This window comes from Wolffia australiana, chromosome 12, assembly GCF_029677425.1.
Source record: "Wolffia australiana isolate 7733 chromosome 12, ASM2967742v1".
NCBI classification, from domain to species: domain Eukaryota; kingdom Viridiplantae; phylum Streptophyta; class Magnoliopsida; order Alismatales; family Araceae; genus Wolffia; species Wolffia australiana.
Genome location: NC_135846.1, coordinates 16,198 through 33,358, shown reverse-complemented (window position 1 = coordinate 33,358; position 17,161 = coordinate 16,198). Strand labels below are relative to the sequence as shown.

Genomic DNA, 17,161 nt, shown 5'->3' with positions numbered 1-17,161 from the left:
AATTTATGATGGTATATTAGAAAAAGAAAGAAGAGAAAGAACTGGGCACCTACATAACGGGTTGCTTGCTTACCAAGCGAGAAACCGGAAGCGCGCTAGCGTGCTCCGTTACTTCGTAACCTTCTGCTCTATCAGTTGCATCTTCATCTTAATATGAACGCTTGTCTGAATCTGAAGATTCCCCGCTTCCACACCTTAGTGACTTCGTACGTGATTGACCGCTACGCGCCATCAGTCGCGTCTTCATCAGAAGATTCATCGCTTCCGCGCCTCTAGTTTGATTATTATTCTTGACTTATTATTTAAAAAACTACTTACTATCAAAATGAAAGACAATCGATTATCTACCCAAGAAGATAGAGAGTCCCACATACAAAAAGAGGTCACAAATGGAGTTGAACCAAGTAACATTGCAAAGGCATAATTATAGTAGGGTCAGGATATACCCGCCCTCCGAACCGGACGTGAGGGTCTCCCCTCATCCGGCTCTCTGCAGGGGAATCTCCACTCACTGCTTCCCCTAATATCCTCCCTTTACCATATCATGGGGTTTACAGGAGATCCCAGAGGCTCGCTCGGAAAGGCTGCTATACCATACATTATGACAAAACTACTAAGAAATAAAACACTTTTGTAGTCACTTTAATATTAAGATAAAGATAATGTCCGACTGCTCTTGCTGAAATCATTACTCATCATCCTCCCGTGCTCTACCAATTGCGCTCCCTAGACCATAGGTAGGGTCAATCAATCCGTAGTTACAGGAATAATGGAATGAATTGGGATCCCAAAAATTCATTTCATTCTAAACCTTTCTATCAATAGATGTATCCGGCGGTACAGTACAATACAAGACGATGGAATGCAATGGAATGGATGGTAGAGGGCTGCCTGCGCCCAAAAGGGATGATTCACTTGTCCCCTTGTCTATGGGATAAAACTGCTACGACTCCTGCTAGATAGCCGCTCCTTTATCTTTCTTTGATTTCAGAACCTTGTGGATGGACGAAAGAAGGCGCAGAGGAGCAAAAGGGGGCCGTGAAGGCTCGCGAAGTAGACTGTGTTGTCGTAGCGCACCTAACACCGCTCCCGCTCACTCGCGCCTCGCTTACTTTAATTAAAGTGGGATGGGATTCATTCACTTACATTCCTGCTAGCACTACAAAAGCTCCGGTCTTAACTCCCCCACAAAAGCTGTGTAGCCTTTCCTCGGGTTCGTAGAGTCTGGTTTCTCGTTTACCCAGAACGGAGGAGCTGCCACCACACCAGGCAGGCGGCCACGGTTCATAACGCACTCTTCGCACAACAGATCCATTTTGAAGCTGACTTATTCGCTCGGCCAATCGTCGGAATGTGTACGAGATACCATAAGGGCCCAATATCTCAATAGCACGCTTGTCTAAAGCTTTGAATGAGACTGAATATCTGAAATGCAGGAACGATCTGACTATAAAGTCATGAAAAACTTGATCGAAGAACTAGCGTTTAATGAAGAAGCAACAGAGTCGATTACAAAAAGTACTTGTTTGAAAGGCTCGTTGGAATTGATCCGCTAGGGGAATTACATTATACGCTATAGAAGCACCTGAAGTACTAAACAGAAATACGTATTAGTTTTGTAATAGTTGGAGCAGCAAACTAGGATTCGGCAAGAATCTCATTTTTGGGTAGTACGAAGGGGGAATTGGCCCAAAAATTGGATAGGGGTCAAGACGCACCGGGGTGCCTAGGCTTACTCTAGTGCCCCCCGAACCGCGCAAAATGGTCGCCTATTACACAGCTCATTAACTTTGTGCGAGGTGGGTGTACCTATTATTCGTAGGCGGTACGGCGTATGCAGGGCCTCGGTTTGTTCTTTCTTGCAGAATTTTCAGAACCTTCAAAACCTTGCTCAGCTCCAACGAGCCAAAAGGAAAGAACCGGCAGAGGCACATGGTAGAGTATAGCCAAGAGGCTTTCGTCGTCCGTAAAGGTGACGAAGTAAAGACCGTACTCCAAAGTGCACTGAGAGTATTGTTTTAACCGCTCCTTCAGTCCTGTCTTCATCATAATATGAATCGCTTCTGCGCCTTACCTTCCTTATAATGATCCATGTATAGGTGGGATTGGTAACAAGATTGAATCGAGGCCCACCCGGCCACCCCCGGGGGGGACAACCAGACCAGTAAAGTTTCTCTCTGATAAATCAATCAGAACCTTTTAATCATTGAATTAATAGGGGTGTCCTAGTGGTCCAATGATAAAGAAATAAAGGATGGCAGGCAGATTGGATTCATCGTGGTCGGTTCATTCTAGGTTCCGAAGGAAGGAACGGAGTCACCTGAGCTACGTGAAGGTTCTGCAAGAAATCAAGGTCACTTTCCTAGATCCATCCCGAAGGAACCCTATATCGCTCATCATCGTACCCAGCTATCGGCTCAGGCCTATCTATTCTTCTCTTTTTTTTTATGTTAGAGTTTAGATCTTGAAACCGGATCAATATACATTGCAAAATAGACTTCTGATAAATCAGGTTCCTTAGATTACAAAGTCAATTTATGTTCATGTTACGAAGTCAATGAAGATTCAGATTCAGAAGGCGCGGAGCGTTATTACAGAATTTCATCTTCTGTTCTTTCTTACAGAACAAAACAATTGAACCTTGGCACTTCCCGTCGAGGACGGGAGGTTTTTTGAAGGAAAAGGGGCCCCCTCATCCATCTTAAAGCAAGGTTCTGAGGCGCAGATGCGGTTCATATTAAGATTCAGACGGGGGAGCAAGAGTTCTGGAAGAACTGAAAGAAATGATGTAATCAACGTTATTTCTTGACTTTATCCGGTAACCTTTTGCTTTATCATTCGCTTCTTCATCTATCTTAATCTTCCCGCTCGTAAACTTCGCACCTTATCTTCAAGATAAGTTTATTTTATAAGGTTCTGCGAGAATTTATTTGACTTCTTTCTTCTTCATCTTAATCTGAATTGACTTCGTAACATTCACCTTCATCTGAATTGACTTCTTAGCAGATTCATCTGAATTTCTTGCTCCCGCTCCCGCTCACTCGCACCTGAATCTTAATATATTCATCACTTCCGCACCTTCATCTTAATCTTCACGCTCGACTGAATCTTCACGCTCGTCTTCATCCTCATATATGAATCGCTTCCGCGCCTTCATCTTAATATATGAACGCCCGTCTTCATCTTAATCTTCCCCGGTTTCGCACCTTCATCTTCACGCTCCGTCGCGCCTTCATCTTCACGCTCGCCTTCATCTTAATATTCACGCTCCTTGCACCTTCCTTATTTCATAACGTGTTTTTATCTAAAGATAACGTTCTGCTCATAAATTCGCACCTTGCGCTAAAGATTTTTCAATTTCCGAAGGTTTTCAATTTTTTAGAGTAAAATTTCAATACGTCTAAGAAAGATGGGCTTGACTTTCATAACCAAATGTTCGAAGGAGGAACTGAAAGAACTCAATCACTCAAGGAGCAAGGTTCTGCAAGAACTAGTGTGAGGGTCACATGCACTTTTATCTTACTATATACTTTGGGTGTGTGTGTGTTTGTGTTAGAGAGAGGTTTCGAAGGCGCGACTTCAGGTGTGAGTGAGCGGGAGCGGTTATGAAATATATAATTATTTATATATAATTCTACATGTTACCAACAATTCAACTATTAAACATATATCATATAATAGTTGACAGTAATGTTGGAATCTAAAGATAACCTTCTAAGGAACCTCTTATTTCCCATCTTCTTCTCCCCGTCCCTTCAAGAACGTGACGATCTCGGCACCGCCCACTGATCGACGGCGAGATCCCCATTCCTGACGTCGGGGTCGGAGCCCCGGTTATCCCGTATCAGGCGGCGTCCTCTCCATCCCGGTGCTCTTTGTGTTGGGACTCGAGGGTGGACTGCGGCACCAATAACTACCTGGGGACGCTCGCCCACGCCGATCACCTGCCGGCCGGGATTTCAACACGCACCGCCCCATCAAAAGGTTACGCAATGTACGGATCATCATCGCCAGTGCCTCGGTCCGTCCACATAACTCTTCCACCCCTCCCGCTTTCGCGACTTCTCTCTGAAGCCTCGTTTGTTCGGAGAACTGTCTTTGGATCTTTTTGGGGCTTCCTGCCCAGCCAGGAGTGCCTGACTAGAAGTCACTTTAGTTGAAAGGATCTCTTATTCTCATCAGGAGATTTGACACTCACAGTAGTTGATTCAATCAATGAGATCCTCGGTTGACTCGTGCTGTGGTACCTCGGGGACAACTATTGGTATTGACAAGTATGGAGGTTCTTTTCATCGTAACCTCAGAACTTCTACACCGAAGGCATGTAGTGAAGTTATCTTTAGAGAAGTTATGAAATAAAAGAAGAAGGATAAGGGGTGGAGGCAGTTATGGTAATGTCAGCTGATGTACGAAGGAGGTGTTGGCCAGAGGTTCCGAAGGAAGGAATGCCACGTATGTAGGCAAAGGAAAATTCTAACTATCCAGTAGAGGCTCCCCGGATTTTTTTTGTAGTTTAGTCCTTTTCCTTATCTAAGCTATATTAAACGAAAACTCATCCGCTTGTCTTTGGTGTAATACTCACTCGTCAAATTTGTGTAAAAAATTATAACTGATCAGGTGTTCTCATCCGCGTAAGAATTTGGAATTCCTCTTCCAACTCGTCCCAGAATAGGCGTTATGGCAAAGAACAAGAAGAAAACTATAGGAGAAATTTGTCCAATAGTAACAAAAGGTGCCTCCACAGGTTGACATCTGATCCAACCTAGTAGTAAGCAATCCGCCAAAAGCAACCAAAATATTCCTTGATGAATCGGGCGAAAACTTGAACTACATACATAAAAACTTAAAAAAAAAGGTAAAGCCAACAGACATATAGAAACTGGTGCTATTGCGGCTACACCTCCCGATTTGTCAGGTATACTGCGAAGAATGGCATAGATCGGTAGGAAATACCATTCTAGCACAATATGAGGCGGGGTGGACATCAGATTAGCAGGTATATAATTGTCGGGATGCCCCAAAACATTAGGAGCATAAAAAATCCAAATAGAAAAAAAGATAGCAAAAGCTACCCAACCTACTAGATGCTTTACATAAAAATAAGGGTAAGAAGCTATTTTATCCATCTCTGAATTTACACCTAATGGATTATTTGATCCATATTGATGCAATGCGGCCATATGAAGAAGACTGGTGCCTACTAAAATAAAGGGGAGTAAATAATGGAGACTAAAAAAATGATTTAAGGTGGCATTGTCAACGGAAAAACCATCCCAAAGCCAAGTCACTATGGTATCTCCCACTAAAGGTATGGCGCTAGCTAAGTTTGTAATTAGTGTTGCTCCCCAAAAGCTCATCTGACTCTGAGGTGGTACGTATCCTATAAAAGCTGTCACAATCATTAATAGGAATATGACAACTCCGAGACACCGAACAAATTCACTAGGACTGCTATAACTCGCATAATATAGACCATGAAAAATATGAAGGTAAACCACAATGAGAAACATACTTGCCCCATTAGCATGCATATAACGGAGCAACCAGCCCCCTTCAACATCTCTCATAATGTGTTCTACGCTGTTGAAAACTAGATCCACATGAGGTGTGTAATGCATAGCTAAAAAAATGCCAGTCACTATTTGAATGACTAAACAAATACCAGCTAACGGACCGAACCCCCACCAATAACTAAGATTGCTCGGGGTTGGATAATCTATCAAATGCTGGATAAGTGTGGATGATATAGGTTGTTTAAGAAGAGAGAATCATTGGTTCCTTATAGTCATTACTCTTTTCTATCGTGAAAACTCCTGTTCCCTTCTCCCACTCACTCGCCACTGATGGAATTTGGCTTCGCTGCGCCCTAAATCCATCGCATGAGAACTCGGCAAGAGGTTGTCTTTAGATAAAGGGCTATTGATTTGTTAGTTGGTTGATTCTAGACAAACTCATTCGGAGCAAACTACCGTAAGGTTATGTTTACATGAGTTATGAAAAGGCACGAAGTTTACGAGCGGGAAGATTAAGAGAGATTCAGACGCGACTGATGGAGCAAAGAAGCGACAAGCAAAAGATAAAATGTTACAACTTCGTACCTTTCACTTAAAAGTGTTGCCTATTTTTTTTCAGAACCTACCCCTAAAGAAAGAACTCAAAGTAACACTCTTTATCCGCTGGATAACCTATTACTCTTGAATGCTGAACCTTGAAGGAGAGAATTTAATAAAATCACTCTCTAGACGAGAAAGAATAAATATGATATTGGCGTTCGTTCTACCAACGAAACTAATAACTTTTTTGTCTTTATCATTCGGAAGTTTGGTTGCTGGCCCAGACCTAGACTCTGACTTCAATGGCTTCAATCAATGGTGGGAACAACCTCCGCACTCCGACGTGAACATGAACAACTCATGAATTTAAGAATAGTTTGATTTCATAACCGCGGAAGTGACATTTGACATGTAAACACTGTTATCTTCTATCTTTCCAAGTTCCCTATACGTATTCTTTGTCTAGAGAGACAGGTGCGGTAGAGAGGTCTCCCACTTCGATTCTTGTCCCGTTAGCATCTCCGATCCGACTCCATTAGATCTTTTCTTTCAGTCTGGGGTCAGACGGTAATGGACCTACAACCTTTGCTTGTGGACCAGCAGCGGAGCTAACCTTTACACGTTTGGTGCTTACTACCAAGACTCTTTATGCCCTCAAAATAACCTAGAGATGCTAATACACAACGATAGGAGAAATGCAAAAGAACTCAACTACGGAATGAGGTCATTTTTATTATGTGGAAATACATCGGTTTCTTGCAAAGGAACTCTTTCTTGGCAACTTGGACAACTTTTTAGTTTGTCCCGCATATCAGACGAAAGATCGGGATCTTCACAACAAAGAGGTTATGTTTTAACAAAGATAATAATAATAAGAACTTTCGTCTCAATTCGTATTTAGCCGTGAGCAATTTATGTTTGTGATCTCGTATATTTAGCTTCTCCGGCATCTTAGTGACTTTCCCCCTCATCTTTTTGCAAAAAGCCACTCCACGGTGGTAAAGTCTCATCTTTTGTCTTGGCCAAAGTGACAATAGTTACATTGAACCCTGGCATATGCTCGAAGATCTCGAAATGATCTTCTAGTTCCGGTGAGAATTCGCAAAACTCTGTTTCCATCGAGAATTGAATGGAGGTTTCTCGTATTTCGACCGAAGAATCTAACAGAGACATTACTGTCGAGATTCTAACAAAAAAATGTGACATTCCATGCCCTCAGAGAGTGCTTTGTCGTGCAAAGTCACTGACATATCCAGTGTCTTTTTCGTCCCCGGATCGAAACGACTTTCCTGCTTTGAAAAAGGGACCCCTTTTTTTTGCTGTATGAATCTCTGACCGCACGGAATGTCCATAGCCAATTTTCCTTTTTTTATTATAAAAGATGGTACTAATCTTATTTCCCATAATCCTGGAACTTCCATAATGTTGGCGTGATTCGGTTTGAGCAACAGATCTTGACATGATACATCTTCGTAATGAAAAAAAAAATGGAGTGGAAACATTTGATGAGCGGTTCGGTTAGAATAAGCACTGTGAACTATCCGCTTCAAAAAAGGATAGTTGATCGAACAACTCTACTGATGGGAAATTCAGTACACTACATTTGGAGGGAGGATAGGTCTAAGAAGGAAGAGGTTCCGAAGGCACGACGACGCTACTTTAGGCGCTTAGGAGCGAAGAAGCGACGGCGCGATGATCAAAGAAAGAAAATTTACGGAAAGATGCAGAGATAAGATTACGGGTTGTATTTCAGAACGAAACATACTACAACTAGAACTCGCACCATAAGAATCAAAAAGAGGAGGGTTATCATTTTTTCGGAACATTCTACTTATATTAATAAAGAACTAACCACCGATGCTCAATAAGGAGCGAGTTTATGAGCAGAAGCGAGAGCGGGAGCGAAGCGATGAAGTGAAGGTTATGTTATTTCAAACATAAAATGTTATCTTTAGATAAGTTAGAAAGTCAATGTAAAGAAAAAATGATCTTCTTTATTTTATTATTTAAATAAGGAGCTGCAACAAAAAGGAAGACTGCAGAAACCTAGCACTCAAACTTGTGTGGTTTGACCCGTGAGTCACTCACTCCAAAAATGATGAATAAGAAGTTTCATATCTGTGACTCTATCAACAACTTTATTTTTGAAACGGAAGAAAAGAACCTTACCCCTTCTGGGTAGTATGAGCCTTCCCTTTCCTTGATGTGACATATGATGCGCAATGGGATAGTACGAGGCGCATAGCGAGAGCATTACCTAAGAAGAATAGAAAGCGATAGATGTGAAAAAGAATGACCATGGAGAATCGGGGATCTAGGACAGGTACAATGCCTCGTGTCGAGAGCAACTTTCTCGAATATCAACACTGGGAACCGCGATAAGAGGACTTCCAGGGCTTGATCTACGGCTGCGTCAGCATAGCATGAGGGGCGAACGAGCAGGTTATGAAGTGAAGATGAATGTTACGAAGTCAATGAAGATTCAGATTCAGGTTATCGGATAAGAAAAGTTCTGAAAGAAGTCAAAAGAGGTTCTGAGGTTATGATGAAGTGACGAAGTAAGGTTCAAAGGTTACGAAGAAAAGGGGCGAGTGAGCAGGAGAAGAACATTACGAAGTCAAAGCAGTTGTGAAAGAAATAAATACGAATAAGTCATTTTTCCAGATTGTAAGTTGGGTGGCTGTTGAAGAGTGGTCTAAAAACTTATGACCTCGCGGATGGAGAGGGATTCGAACCCCCGGTATTCCTATCAATACTTCGGTTTTCAAGACTGCCTCTTTCAAACACTCAGACATCCATCCCTTCGCGCTTCTGATGACTCTAAAATATGTCATCAAATAATCAAGTTCTTAAGTTTAAATTCATTACAATTATCTTGTGAATTCATGCTAAGTTCATGCATATGTATTGTTTTATGAAATCACTAACCCCACTGGATTCTTTGAATCAAGTGGAATATATTTAACATTTTATGGCTAGTGAACATTCAGAAACAGGTTAAGAAGATCAAGGAAGAGAGGAGGATCAAGAGAAGTGGGCAAAAATTCGAAGTGGCAAAAATTACGAAAATGCCCCTGGGCATGACTTAAGAGAAAACCAATAAATACTCTCTTGAGAGAGGAGTTTAGGTTGTTCAAAATTTTCTCTAAGGAAACTAGGACTTGGAGAAGAGGATTTCTGCACCCTCCAGGAGCTGATGAGCTTGTGGAGCTGGGAGGAGAAGCAGGCTGAAGGATACCCGCTCAAGAAGATCGCCAACTCGCCGACGGGACGTGACACGAAGTTGGAGTGATTGAGCTGGTTCAGATCTGTTCTCTTCTCCCCTTTTGACAATTTCAGTTGGTTGAAGTAACCTTCAGGTTCTTCAACCAGAGATTGTTTGATGCTACTTTGATTTGCAGTTCATAGTTATTTTGATTTCGCTTAACGTTTCACCCCTCACCTCACCGTTCATCAATTTGTCATCGAGCGACACCCAACCAACCTGCATTTCCAGTTTCATCCAGCAGAGGGTGCGCAAGCAGCGAGCTGCAAGGCAGAACAACGCTCAGGGGAGCATCCCTGTGCGTAGCACCCGCCACGCACAGGGATCCCCCGCGCGCGGCAGCTGCCTTGCGCGCGCACGCGTCCGCGCAGAGGAGCCGGCGCCCACGGCATTCGTGCGCAGACACCTCCTGCGCGGAACGCACAGGAAGGGCTGGGCACACACCGTTGCGCTAGCCGCTGCGAGCAAGCCGTCCCGCGCGCGGAAGCGCAGCAGGCCGCTTGCTCGCGTGCAGCCAAGCGCGCAGCGGCGCTTGCCTGCGCAGTGCGTGGCTTAAGAGCCACGCACAACTGAGCACCCTGCGCGCAGGTAATTCTGCACGCAAGGTGCTCGATCTTTTGCCCCAAAGGCAAAAGATCAGTCAACAGAGAAAAGTCTCTGTTGACAGAACAGATTAGGAAATCTTGACTAAAAAATATATACATATCCTCAATCGAATATCTTTTACAGAGACCCCTTTAAGAAACCAACTGAGAACAGATTAACTAGGTAAAAGGACTGAACTAATTAATTGAATTGTGATTTGAATCAAAACACAGAAAGATAAAAAATCGTCATGCTGTTTTCTGCTGCTCCCTGTGGATCGACCCTCACTCGCCCTACGCCGTGAGGTTTATAAATTTGTTGCATAAGCTCTGAACCTCACACGTCTGAACTGCTAAATAACCAGTAAAAAACACATAAAGTCCGAGCTTATCAGCTTCGCCCGTCCTATCTATCTACGCGTCGGCAGGTAGGGGAAACTCTATGTGATTCGCTACGCTTGCTTACACCTCACCCCCCTTATGTGAAAACATAACCTGCCCTTCAGTAGTACGAATCCCAACGTTTCGCTTGTTTCTATATGATAATATGCACCGTCCGTCGGCGCTCCCTACAATAACAAGAGACTGAAGAACGGACGATCCTCCAAGATGGAATCCGACTCAAGCGAGTGAGTGAAAGGTTCTGATTTCTCAGAAGCTTAAACCATCTTCACTTCAATAAGAAGCAAGTGAAGGCGCGAAGTTTATGAGAGGGAACATTAAGATAGATTCAGACGAACATGTCGATGAAGATGAAGACGCGACAGAGCGAAGAAGCGACGGAGCACAAGGCCCGACGAGTGAAGATGAAGATGAGCGAGCGGCGCAACTCGCGACAGAGCGAAGTAACGAAGTCAAAGAATTTTAAAAAGTCAAAGGCGCAACGCGCGACGGAGCGAGGTTACGAAGTCAATCAGGTACGAAGTAACAAAGTCAAAGAAAGGCGCGGAAGTGGTGAAGATGAAGACGAAGACGAGCGAGCAGGTGCGAGGAGCAATAAATCACGTTCTGAAAGAAACAAAGTCAATAAACACGTTCTGAAAGGAAAGAAACGTGTCAGAAATAATAAGAATAAAAATGGTATCGAAGAAAACCAGTACTGTTGCAAGACTGGTACTTGGCGGCTCACGAGCAACATATAGACTAACGTTGCCCATCACTCCCTTGCACCTGGCCCACCGCTCCCCCAAGTACCTATTGAATTCGTTTTGGGGCGAGTACTCAAGTTCCTCCTCACACTGAACGCTCAGCTTCGCAGAGCAGCTCTCTCCCCAGCCCACAGCAACGTGTGGAATCTGGATCTACTATGTGTTCTTACTCTATTGGATCAAGTCAGATACTAAGCCTTCTACCACTACTATGGAGATAAAATGCTCTATTTCAGAGATTGGACTCTCTTACTGTTCTTAGTCTGGGCTGTTCCCAAGCCAGGTTCCCTGGATCCATTCTAACCTAAATGGATGAATGAAGAAGGGGAGGGGGGGCAGATACGACGTCCACACTCACCTCTTTTTAGCCAAAGAAAGTAGTGCTTAAAACTTTTTGAAGTGGATTAAAGGCGTGAAAGCGGAAGCGGGGCTGCAGGTTTTCCATTCTTTGGTTATGTAATAATTTCATAACCTTCGGAACCTCATTTTCGCACTATTACGGATAGTAAAATAATGGGAAAAATGGGATTCAAGTGTTTGTCAACTACTTCTATCGGAAATAGGATTGACTATGGATTAGCACATGGTTTCATAAAATTCGTACGATTTATTTTTCCGATCTAAATCAACTTACATGAATTGTGCAGCATGTTCTATTAGATATTGGTAGGATACGATTTGGTATTGTTAAAAAAAGAAAGGTTCTGACCGCGCGAGTTTACGAGCGACTTTAGAATCGAACAACATCCTGGCAAGGTCAGACTTTAGATAACGAAGTCAATAAAGATTCAGATGAATATTACATAGTAAATTCAGATTCAGATTCAGGCGCGAGTGAGCGGGAGCATGAAGATGAAGGCGTGAGGAGCACGAATTAAGATGAAGGCGCGACGAGCGTGAAGATGAAGATGAGTGTGAATCTTCAGATGATGGCGAGCATGAAGATGAAGACGCGAGTGAGCGGGAGCGGAGTCATGGATAAAGAAGGTTACGAAGTCAATGAAAATGAAGATGAATCAACGATGAACATAATTCACAAGAACATTCTGTAGTATTAGTAAGAGGATGAAGGGTTAAGGATTTACCCGATGTGAGATAGAACAGTGATTTTAGAACCCTAGATTCGGGAGGAGTAAAGGTTTTATGTTTTAACATAAAAGGAAAGTTCCGCAAGGTGCAAAGTTTACGAGCGGGAAGATTAAGATAGATGAAGACGCGACTGATGGAGCGAAGAAGCAACGGAGCGATGAAACACGTTCTTCAAGAAATCAAGATTCTTATCCAAGACTTGTATCATTTGATGATGCCATGTAAATCGCTATAAACATGTGAAGTGTATGGCTAACCCAATCATGAAAGTTTCCTAAGGCGCGAGTGAGCGGGGGTGACGACGCTTAGGAGCTTAGGAGCGGAAGCGAAGGTTATCTTCAAGATAAGTTATATGAAGGTTCGACTTTAGGTTATCCAACAAAGAGTTATCTTACTTTCAGATAAAATTGGCGACTTGCCCATTCAGTTACTTTGGCACTAGACGATCCCAAAATGGATACTATCGCGTCGGGTGAATTAGATAATAGACAGACCTCTGCATTCCAGTCTTCCTTCTCCTTTATTTTGTAAACTATTCGAAAGAGAATCCAGAACCTCTTCTCTTGGTCGTTCATATCTGAATAGGCCGAACTGGCCCCCGTGGATATCTTTGCTTCGGAACATAACAATTAGAATTAGGCTCAGTCAACTGGAATGTGTATTATCCATATGGGAGATCTTCCAATTGAGAAGATCCATCGACCTGAGATGAAGAGAAAGGTCTATCTATTTTCTATAATGATTCAGTTAAACCAATGATTCGTTATTGGAGTAGATAGCAACACAACATCATCGAACATGTGTATTTATTTCATAACCTGGTTTCATTAATGGAAATTTTTATATATAGTGAGGGTTATGAAGTAAATAATTATTGTTTAGGCAGTTTATATCATCCATACATAGTGTTTTAATCTAAGATGAAAATTCTTCCATGTTCCAGCAGTAGCATATTGTTCCATGGAGCTAAGGGGCGTAGCGCTAATCATTTATTAGAAATAAAAAAAACAAAATTTCCACCCGCTCACGTAATCTCTTTTTCATGACCACATATCAAGGTGAGGAATGGGAAAGATTTTTCCTGTTACATGAATGTTTCATCCGGGAAAAGTTTCTAAATAATATCTTTGTCATTTGATCCAATAGCCTTCCGTTAGATAGGTTATTGATAAATAAATACTGAAAACTCTTGGATAGAGTATTAGAACAGAAAGATCTATTAGATAATGAACTATTGGTTTACGGCGATGAATCAACAATTTGAAGTGCTTTATCCGCTCCTAAAGTCGCGCGTCGCGACTTGGGAACCTAAGATAGATGTAGTGTAGGAGGATTTTGATTTTTAAGTAATAAGCCCCTTTGACATCTCTTCATCTGCAAAGAATTCTCGACGTGAAAACACAGAGACTTTGGGCTTTTGAATGGGAAAAATAATTATTACATAACCGAAAGTTTTGACGAAGGCGCGAGGAGCGACAGCGGTTATCATTCTTCAAGAAGTCAAGATAACAGAAGTCACTTATCGTTATGAAAGAAGGTAACGTGATGTTTATATAAAGAAGTCAATGAAATAAATCAGGTTCCGAAGATTATCCGAAGGTTCAGCATTCATGAGTTTATGATGGACCGGATCTAGAAAGGTTACGAAATAAATATGTATGAGAAAGGTTCTGCTATCACGAAGTTATTGCACGATCCACCCGCAAAGCTAATAAATGCAGCATAAATAAGAGAATGGGAGGCCGGCTCCTGCCTCGGAAGGAGGTGCACACCCATGATGGAATTCATTTACTTTGTAACGGTGGGTTCAATGGAGAACTCATTTACTTCGTAACCTTTTATTGGTACCATTCTGTTATCGATCACAGCTGGGTCGGTTAGTGAGTCACCCGATAAAGGTCCCGCATATCTTTTTATATGATCAGCGGTCTCATTGTTGTTATGCCCGAAGAAGCAACAAGGAGAAGAGGAATTAACAAACAATCAAGGTTCCGACGAGGAATAACGAAGAAACGAAGAAGCTAATCAACAAAGGTTACAAAGTAAATGACCCCAAGAAGTAGAATACAGAGGGAAACCCTGTTACGAGTAAGTGGAGAGGAAACATCTCCAGAGATTCCTATCTCACTCCATTCTAGTGGCTCAACCAATAACTAATGGCGAAAACAAAAAAATCCATGGTTTCCCGGCTCGTTTCAACCAAGAACGGGAAAAAATAAGCTATTTTTTGCACAGCTTGCTCATAGTGTGGGTCCTACTTGTATCTTGTATTTGACCGAAGAAGCATCAGACAGGTCGGAGTTCCTACATTCTTGTTACTCCATGGACCAAGATCTACTTTTATTATATGGGCAACATCAATCTACTTTAGTAGATCATATGGATCTAGAAAAAGCTTCTTCTTTTGAGGAATTTCTAACATCTCTTTCCCATTTCCATTTACCCAGTTCAAATTTTTGTTTCGTGTGTTCCCAGGAATAATTCGATCTCTTCAATCTCGGGGTACTAAAATACGGCTCTGAAAGGTTACGAAGTCAAGTTAAGTCAAATAGGTTGGGAAGAAAGAGTAAGAGGTCAGGTCGGATGAAACGGCGGTTGGTTCCACCGCCACTATAAATTGGACATCTATCTATAGACTTCTAAAATCAATTAGAAAGAGCTAGGCGCACTTCTTTTCTTCGTGAACCTTCTGCTCCCGCTCACTCACGCCTTGCCCAGATCCTTTCTAAGTAAAGTAATGGAACGAAGAAACTTGTAACATGTTGACGCGAAGACCTCCGAACGGAGGGTTCGATCAGTAGAGGAGCGCCCAGCGCCCAGGCCGCTCTCTAGCCGACTGATTCTTTTTAGAAGAGAGGGAACATGTCACATTAGAAGTGAACCAGGTGTCCTCAAATCATAATCACCACTTCTTCTAAATCATAACCTCTTTTAGTTTAGTAGAATCAGCTATTCATTGTTCATTCTGAACCTTCTTATTCATTCGCTCCAAAAAAAAAAAATTGACTTTCTTTCAGTTCTTATTTCATAACGTTCTGCAAGAACTTCGTAACCTTCAGTGCTCCATCAATCACGTGTGAATCTTAATCTTCATGAACCTCGACCTGTTCTGTCGTCGAATCTCTACTTACACTACACTGCGCTCAAACAGTTGAGCGATCGCTGGCCAGCTACTTTGCAGAAGCTTAGAATGGAAGAGAGTATAGATTAATTCTTTCTTTCAGAACCTCGTGGGTAAGACCAGGACAAAGAAAAAATAGTGCTCTCGCCAACAAAGACCGTCAAACAAACCATAGAACATTGTTCGGTCGAACCGTACGGCGGCCGGAAAGAAAGACAACCTCACCTTCTCTAGGTGTCAGTGAGAGCTATTGTATTGAGCTCTTTTTTCTTTTTTATTCTGGAAAGATGACCAGACTTGCTCCGTAGTACGAGCCTCATACAGAGCCGCGTCCTTGTAATATGATGAGAAGAAAAGGTAGTAAAACACCTTTTATTTTCCGCACCAATCCGTAATTCAAAGTTGGGTGTATAGCTCAGTTGGTAGAGCATTGGGCTTTTAACCTAATGGTCACAGGTTCAAGTCCTGCTATACCCAAACCTACCAACCAGCGTAGTAAGGATGCGTAGTAGCGTAAAAAGTTTGTTAGACTCACTTCGGCGACTTCGCTCATTAGGTGAGGTTCCGGCTTTAGGTTCTAAGGGGCGAACGAGCCGGTTACAAAGTGAAGATTCGTCTTCTAAGAAGTCAATTAATCGATGAAGAAGAAAGAAGAAGTTTATCCGTTAAGAAAGGGCGCAGCGTGAATGAAATAAATGATGAAAGGTTACGAAGTTAATGAACAATATGCGAATGAAGAAAATAAGAACCTTTGTTTTGAGGCGTGGAAGCGAGTGAATAAAATAAGAATCTTCAGATTCAGACGCGAGTGAGCGAGCGTTACAAAGTAATGGGGCTTTTATTTTCTTCGTGACCTCAGAACCTGGGTCGTTTACTATACTATTACTTATCTTTTTTTTTTGAATTCTTCGCCACTCCGTCAGTCGCGTCTTCATCTTAATCTTCACGCTCGTCTTCATCCTCATATATTCACTGTTTCCATGCCTGCTCATAAATTCGCACCTGAAGTCGCCCCTTCTCCAAACTTGGTATTAAAATGTCACCATGTGAGTGAGACATTCTCTTATTTAGACCATGTAACTATGCCCTTCTTTAAGCTTGTATCGTTTTCTTTCAGAACGTCTCTCTCGTCTGTGACTTTTCATAGATATGATGGCTTTTGTCAAAGGTCCATTACCGAGCGCGCAATCTGATTGATGCTTCAGCCAGGATATCTCCTAACGGCAATCTAAAATGTCGGGCCATGTCTAATATCTGATCGATACCTCCTTATCTTATTCTTAATGAAGATGTTGTGTTTCCTACAAAATCTTCGAATAATTATCCTAGGTATCACCTTCGGATAACCTTATCCGCTGATTCAGTGACATTATTATTCTTTTTATTATTATTCAATATTTCTTTTTTCTAAAGATAAAATTTGTTGATTTCGTTACTTCGGTTCATCTTCACTTCGTACCTCGCTCCTGCTCATAAATTCCTCGCGCCTACTCGCTTGTCTTCATCTTCACGCTCGTCTTCATCCTCATATATCCACCACTTCCGCGCCTTGAGAACGTTTATGTGAAAAATAACATAACCTTGAAGAATGTTGTTCTTGCATTTATTCTTCTTCATCTTCGACTTCTTATCCACGCTCCTAAGTGCCGTCAAACCTGAATCACTCCGCTCCCGCTCACTCGCGCCTCGTTCATTGTTTTTCTCCATTAGTCACGTCTGAATCCTCATATGAACCGCTTCCGTGCCTTATACCTTTTTTATGCCACGAGGGATGCAAGATAACATAGTAGATTCAGCCCGAGCCAATAGTCTTGAAAAAGGTGCCATTCATAGCTTTTTTTCTTGCAGAACCTGAAAGTTTTACTTCAGTTCTTTATTTGCTTCACCCCTTTGGAACAGTG

At 42.3% G+C, this 17,161-nt stretch overlaps 1 non-coding gene and 1 pseudogene across 1 annotated transcript; one reads left to right on the top strand and one right to left on the bottom strand.

Moving 5' to 3' along the window:
- Positions 1–6,847: 6,847 nt before the first annotated feature.
- Positions 6,848–7,555, bottom strand: LOC144710549 (large ribosomal subunit protein uL5m pseudogene; annotated as a pseudogene).
- An 8,109-nt stretch (positions 7,556–15,664) lies between these two features.
- Positions 15,665–15,737, top strand: TRNAK-UUU (transfer RNA lysine (anticodon UUU)). The gene has a single exon. It is a non-coding gene; the product is annotated as a tRNA-Lys (tRNA).
- Positions 15,738–17,161: the final 1,424 nt, after the last annotated feature.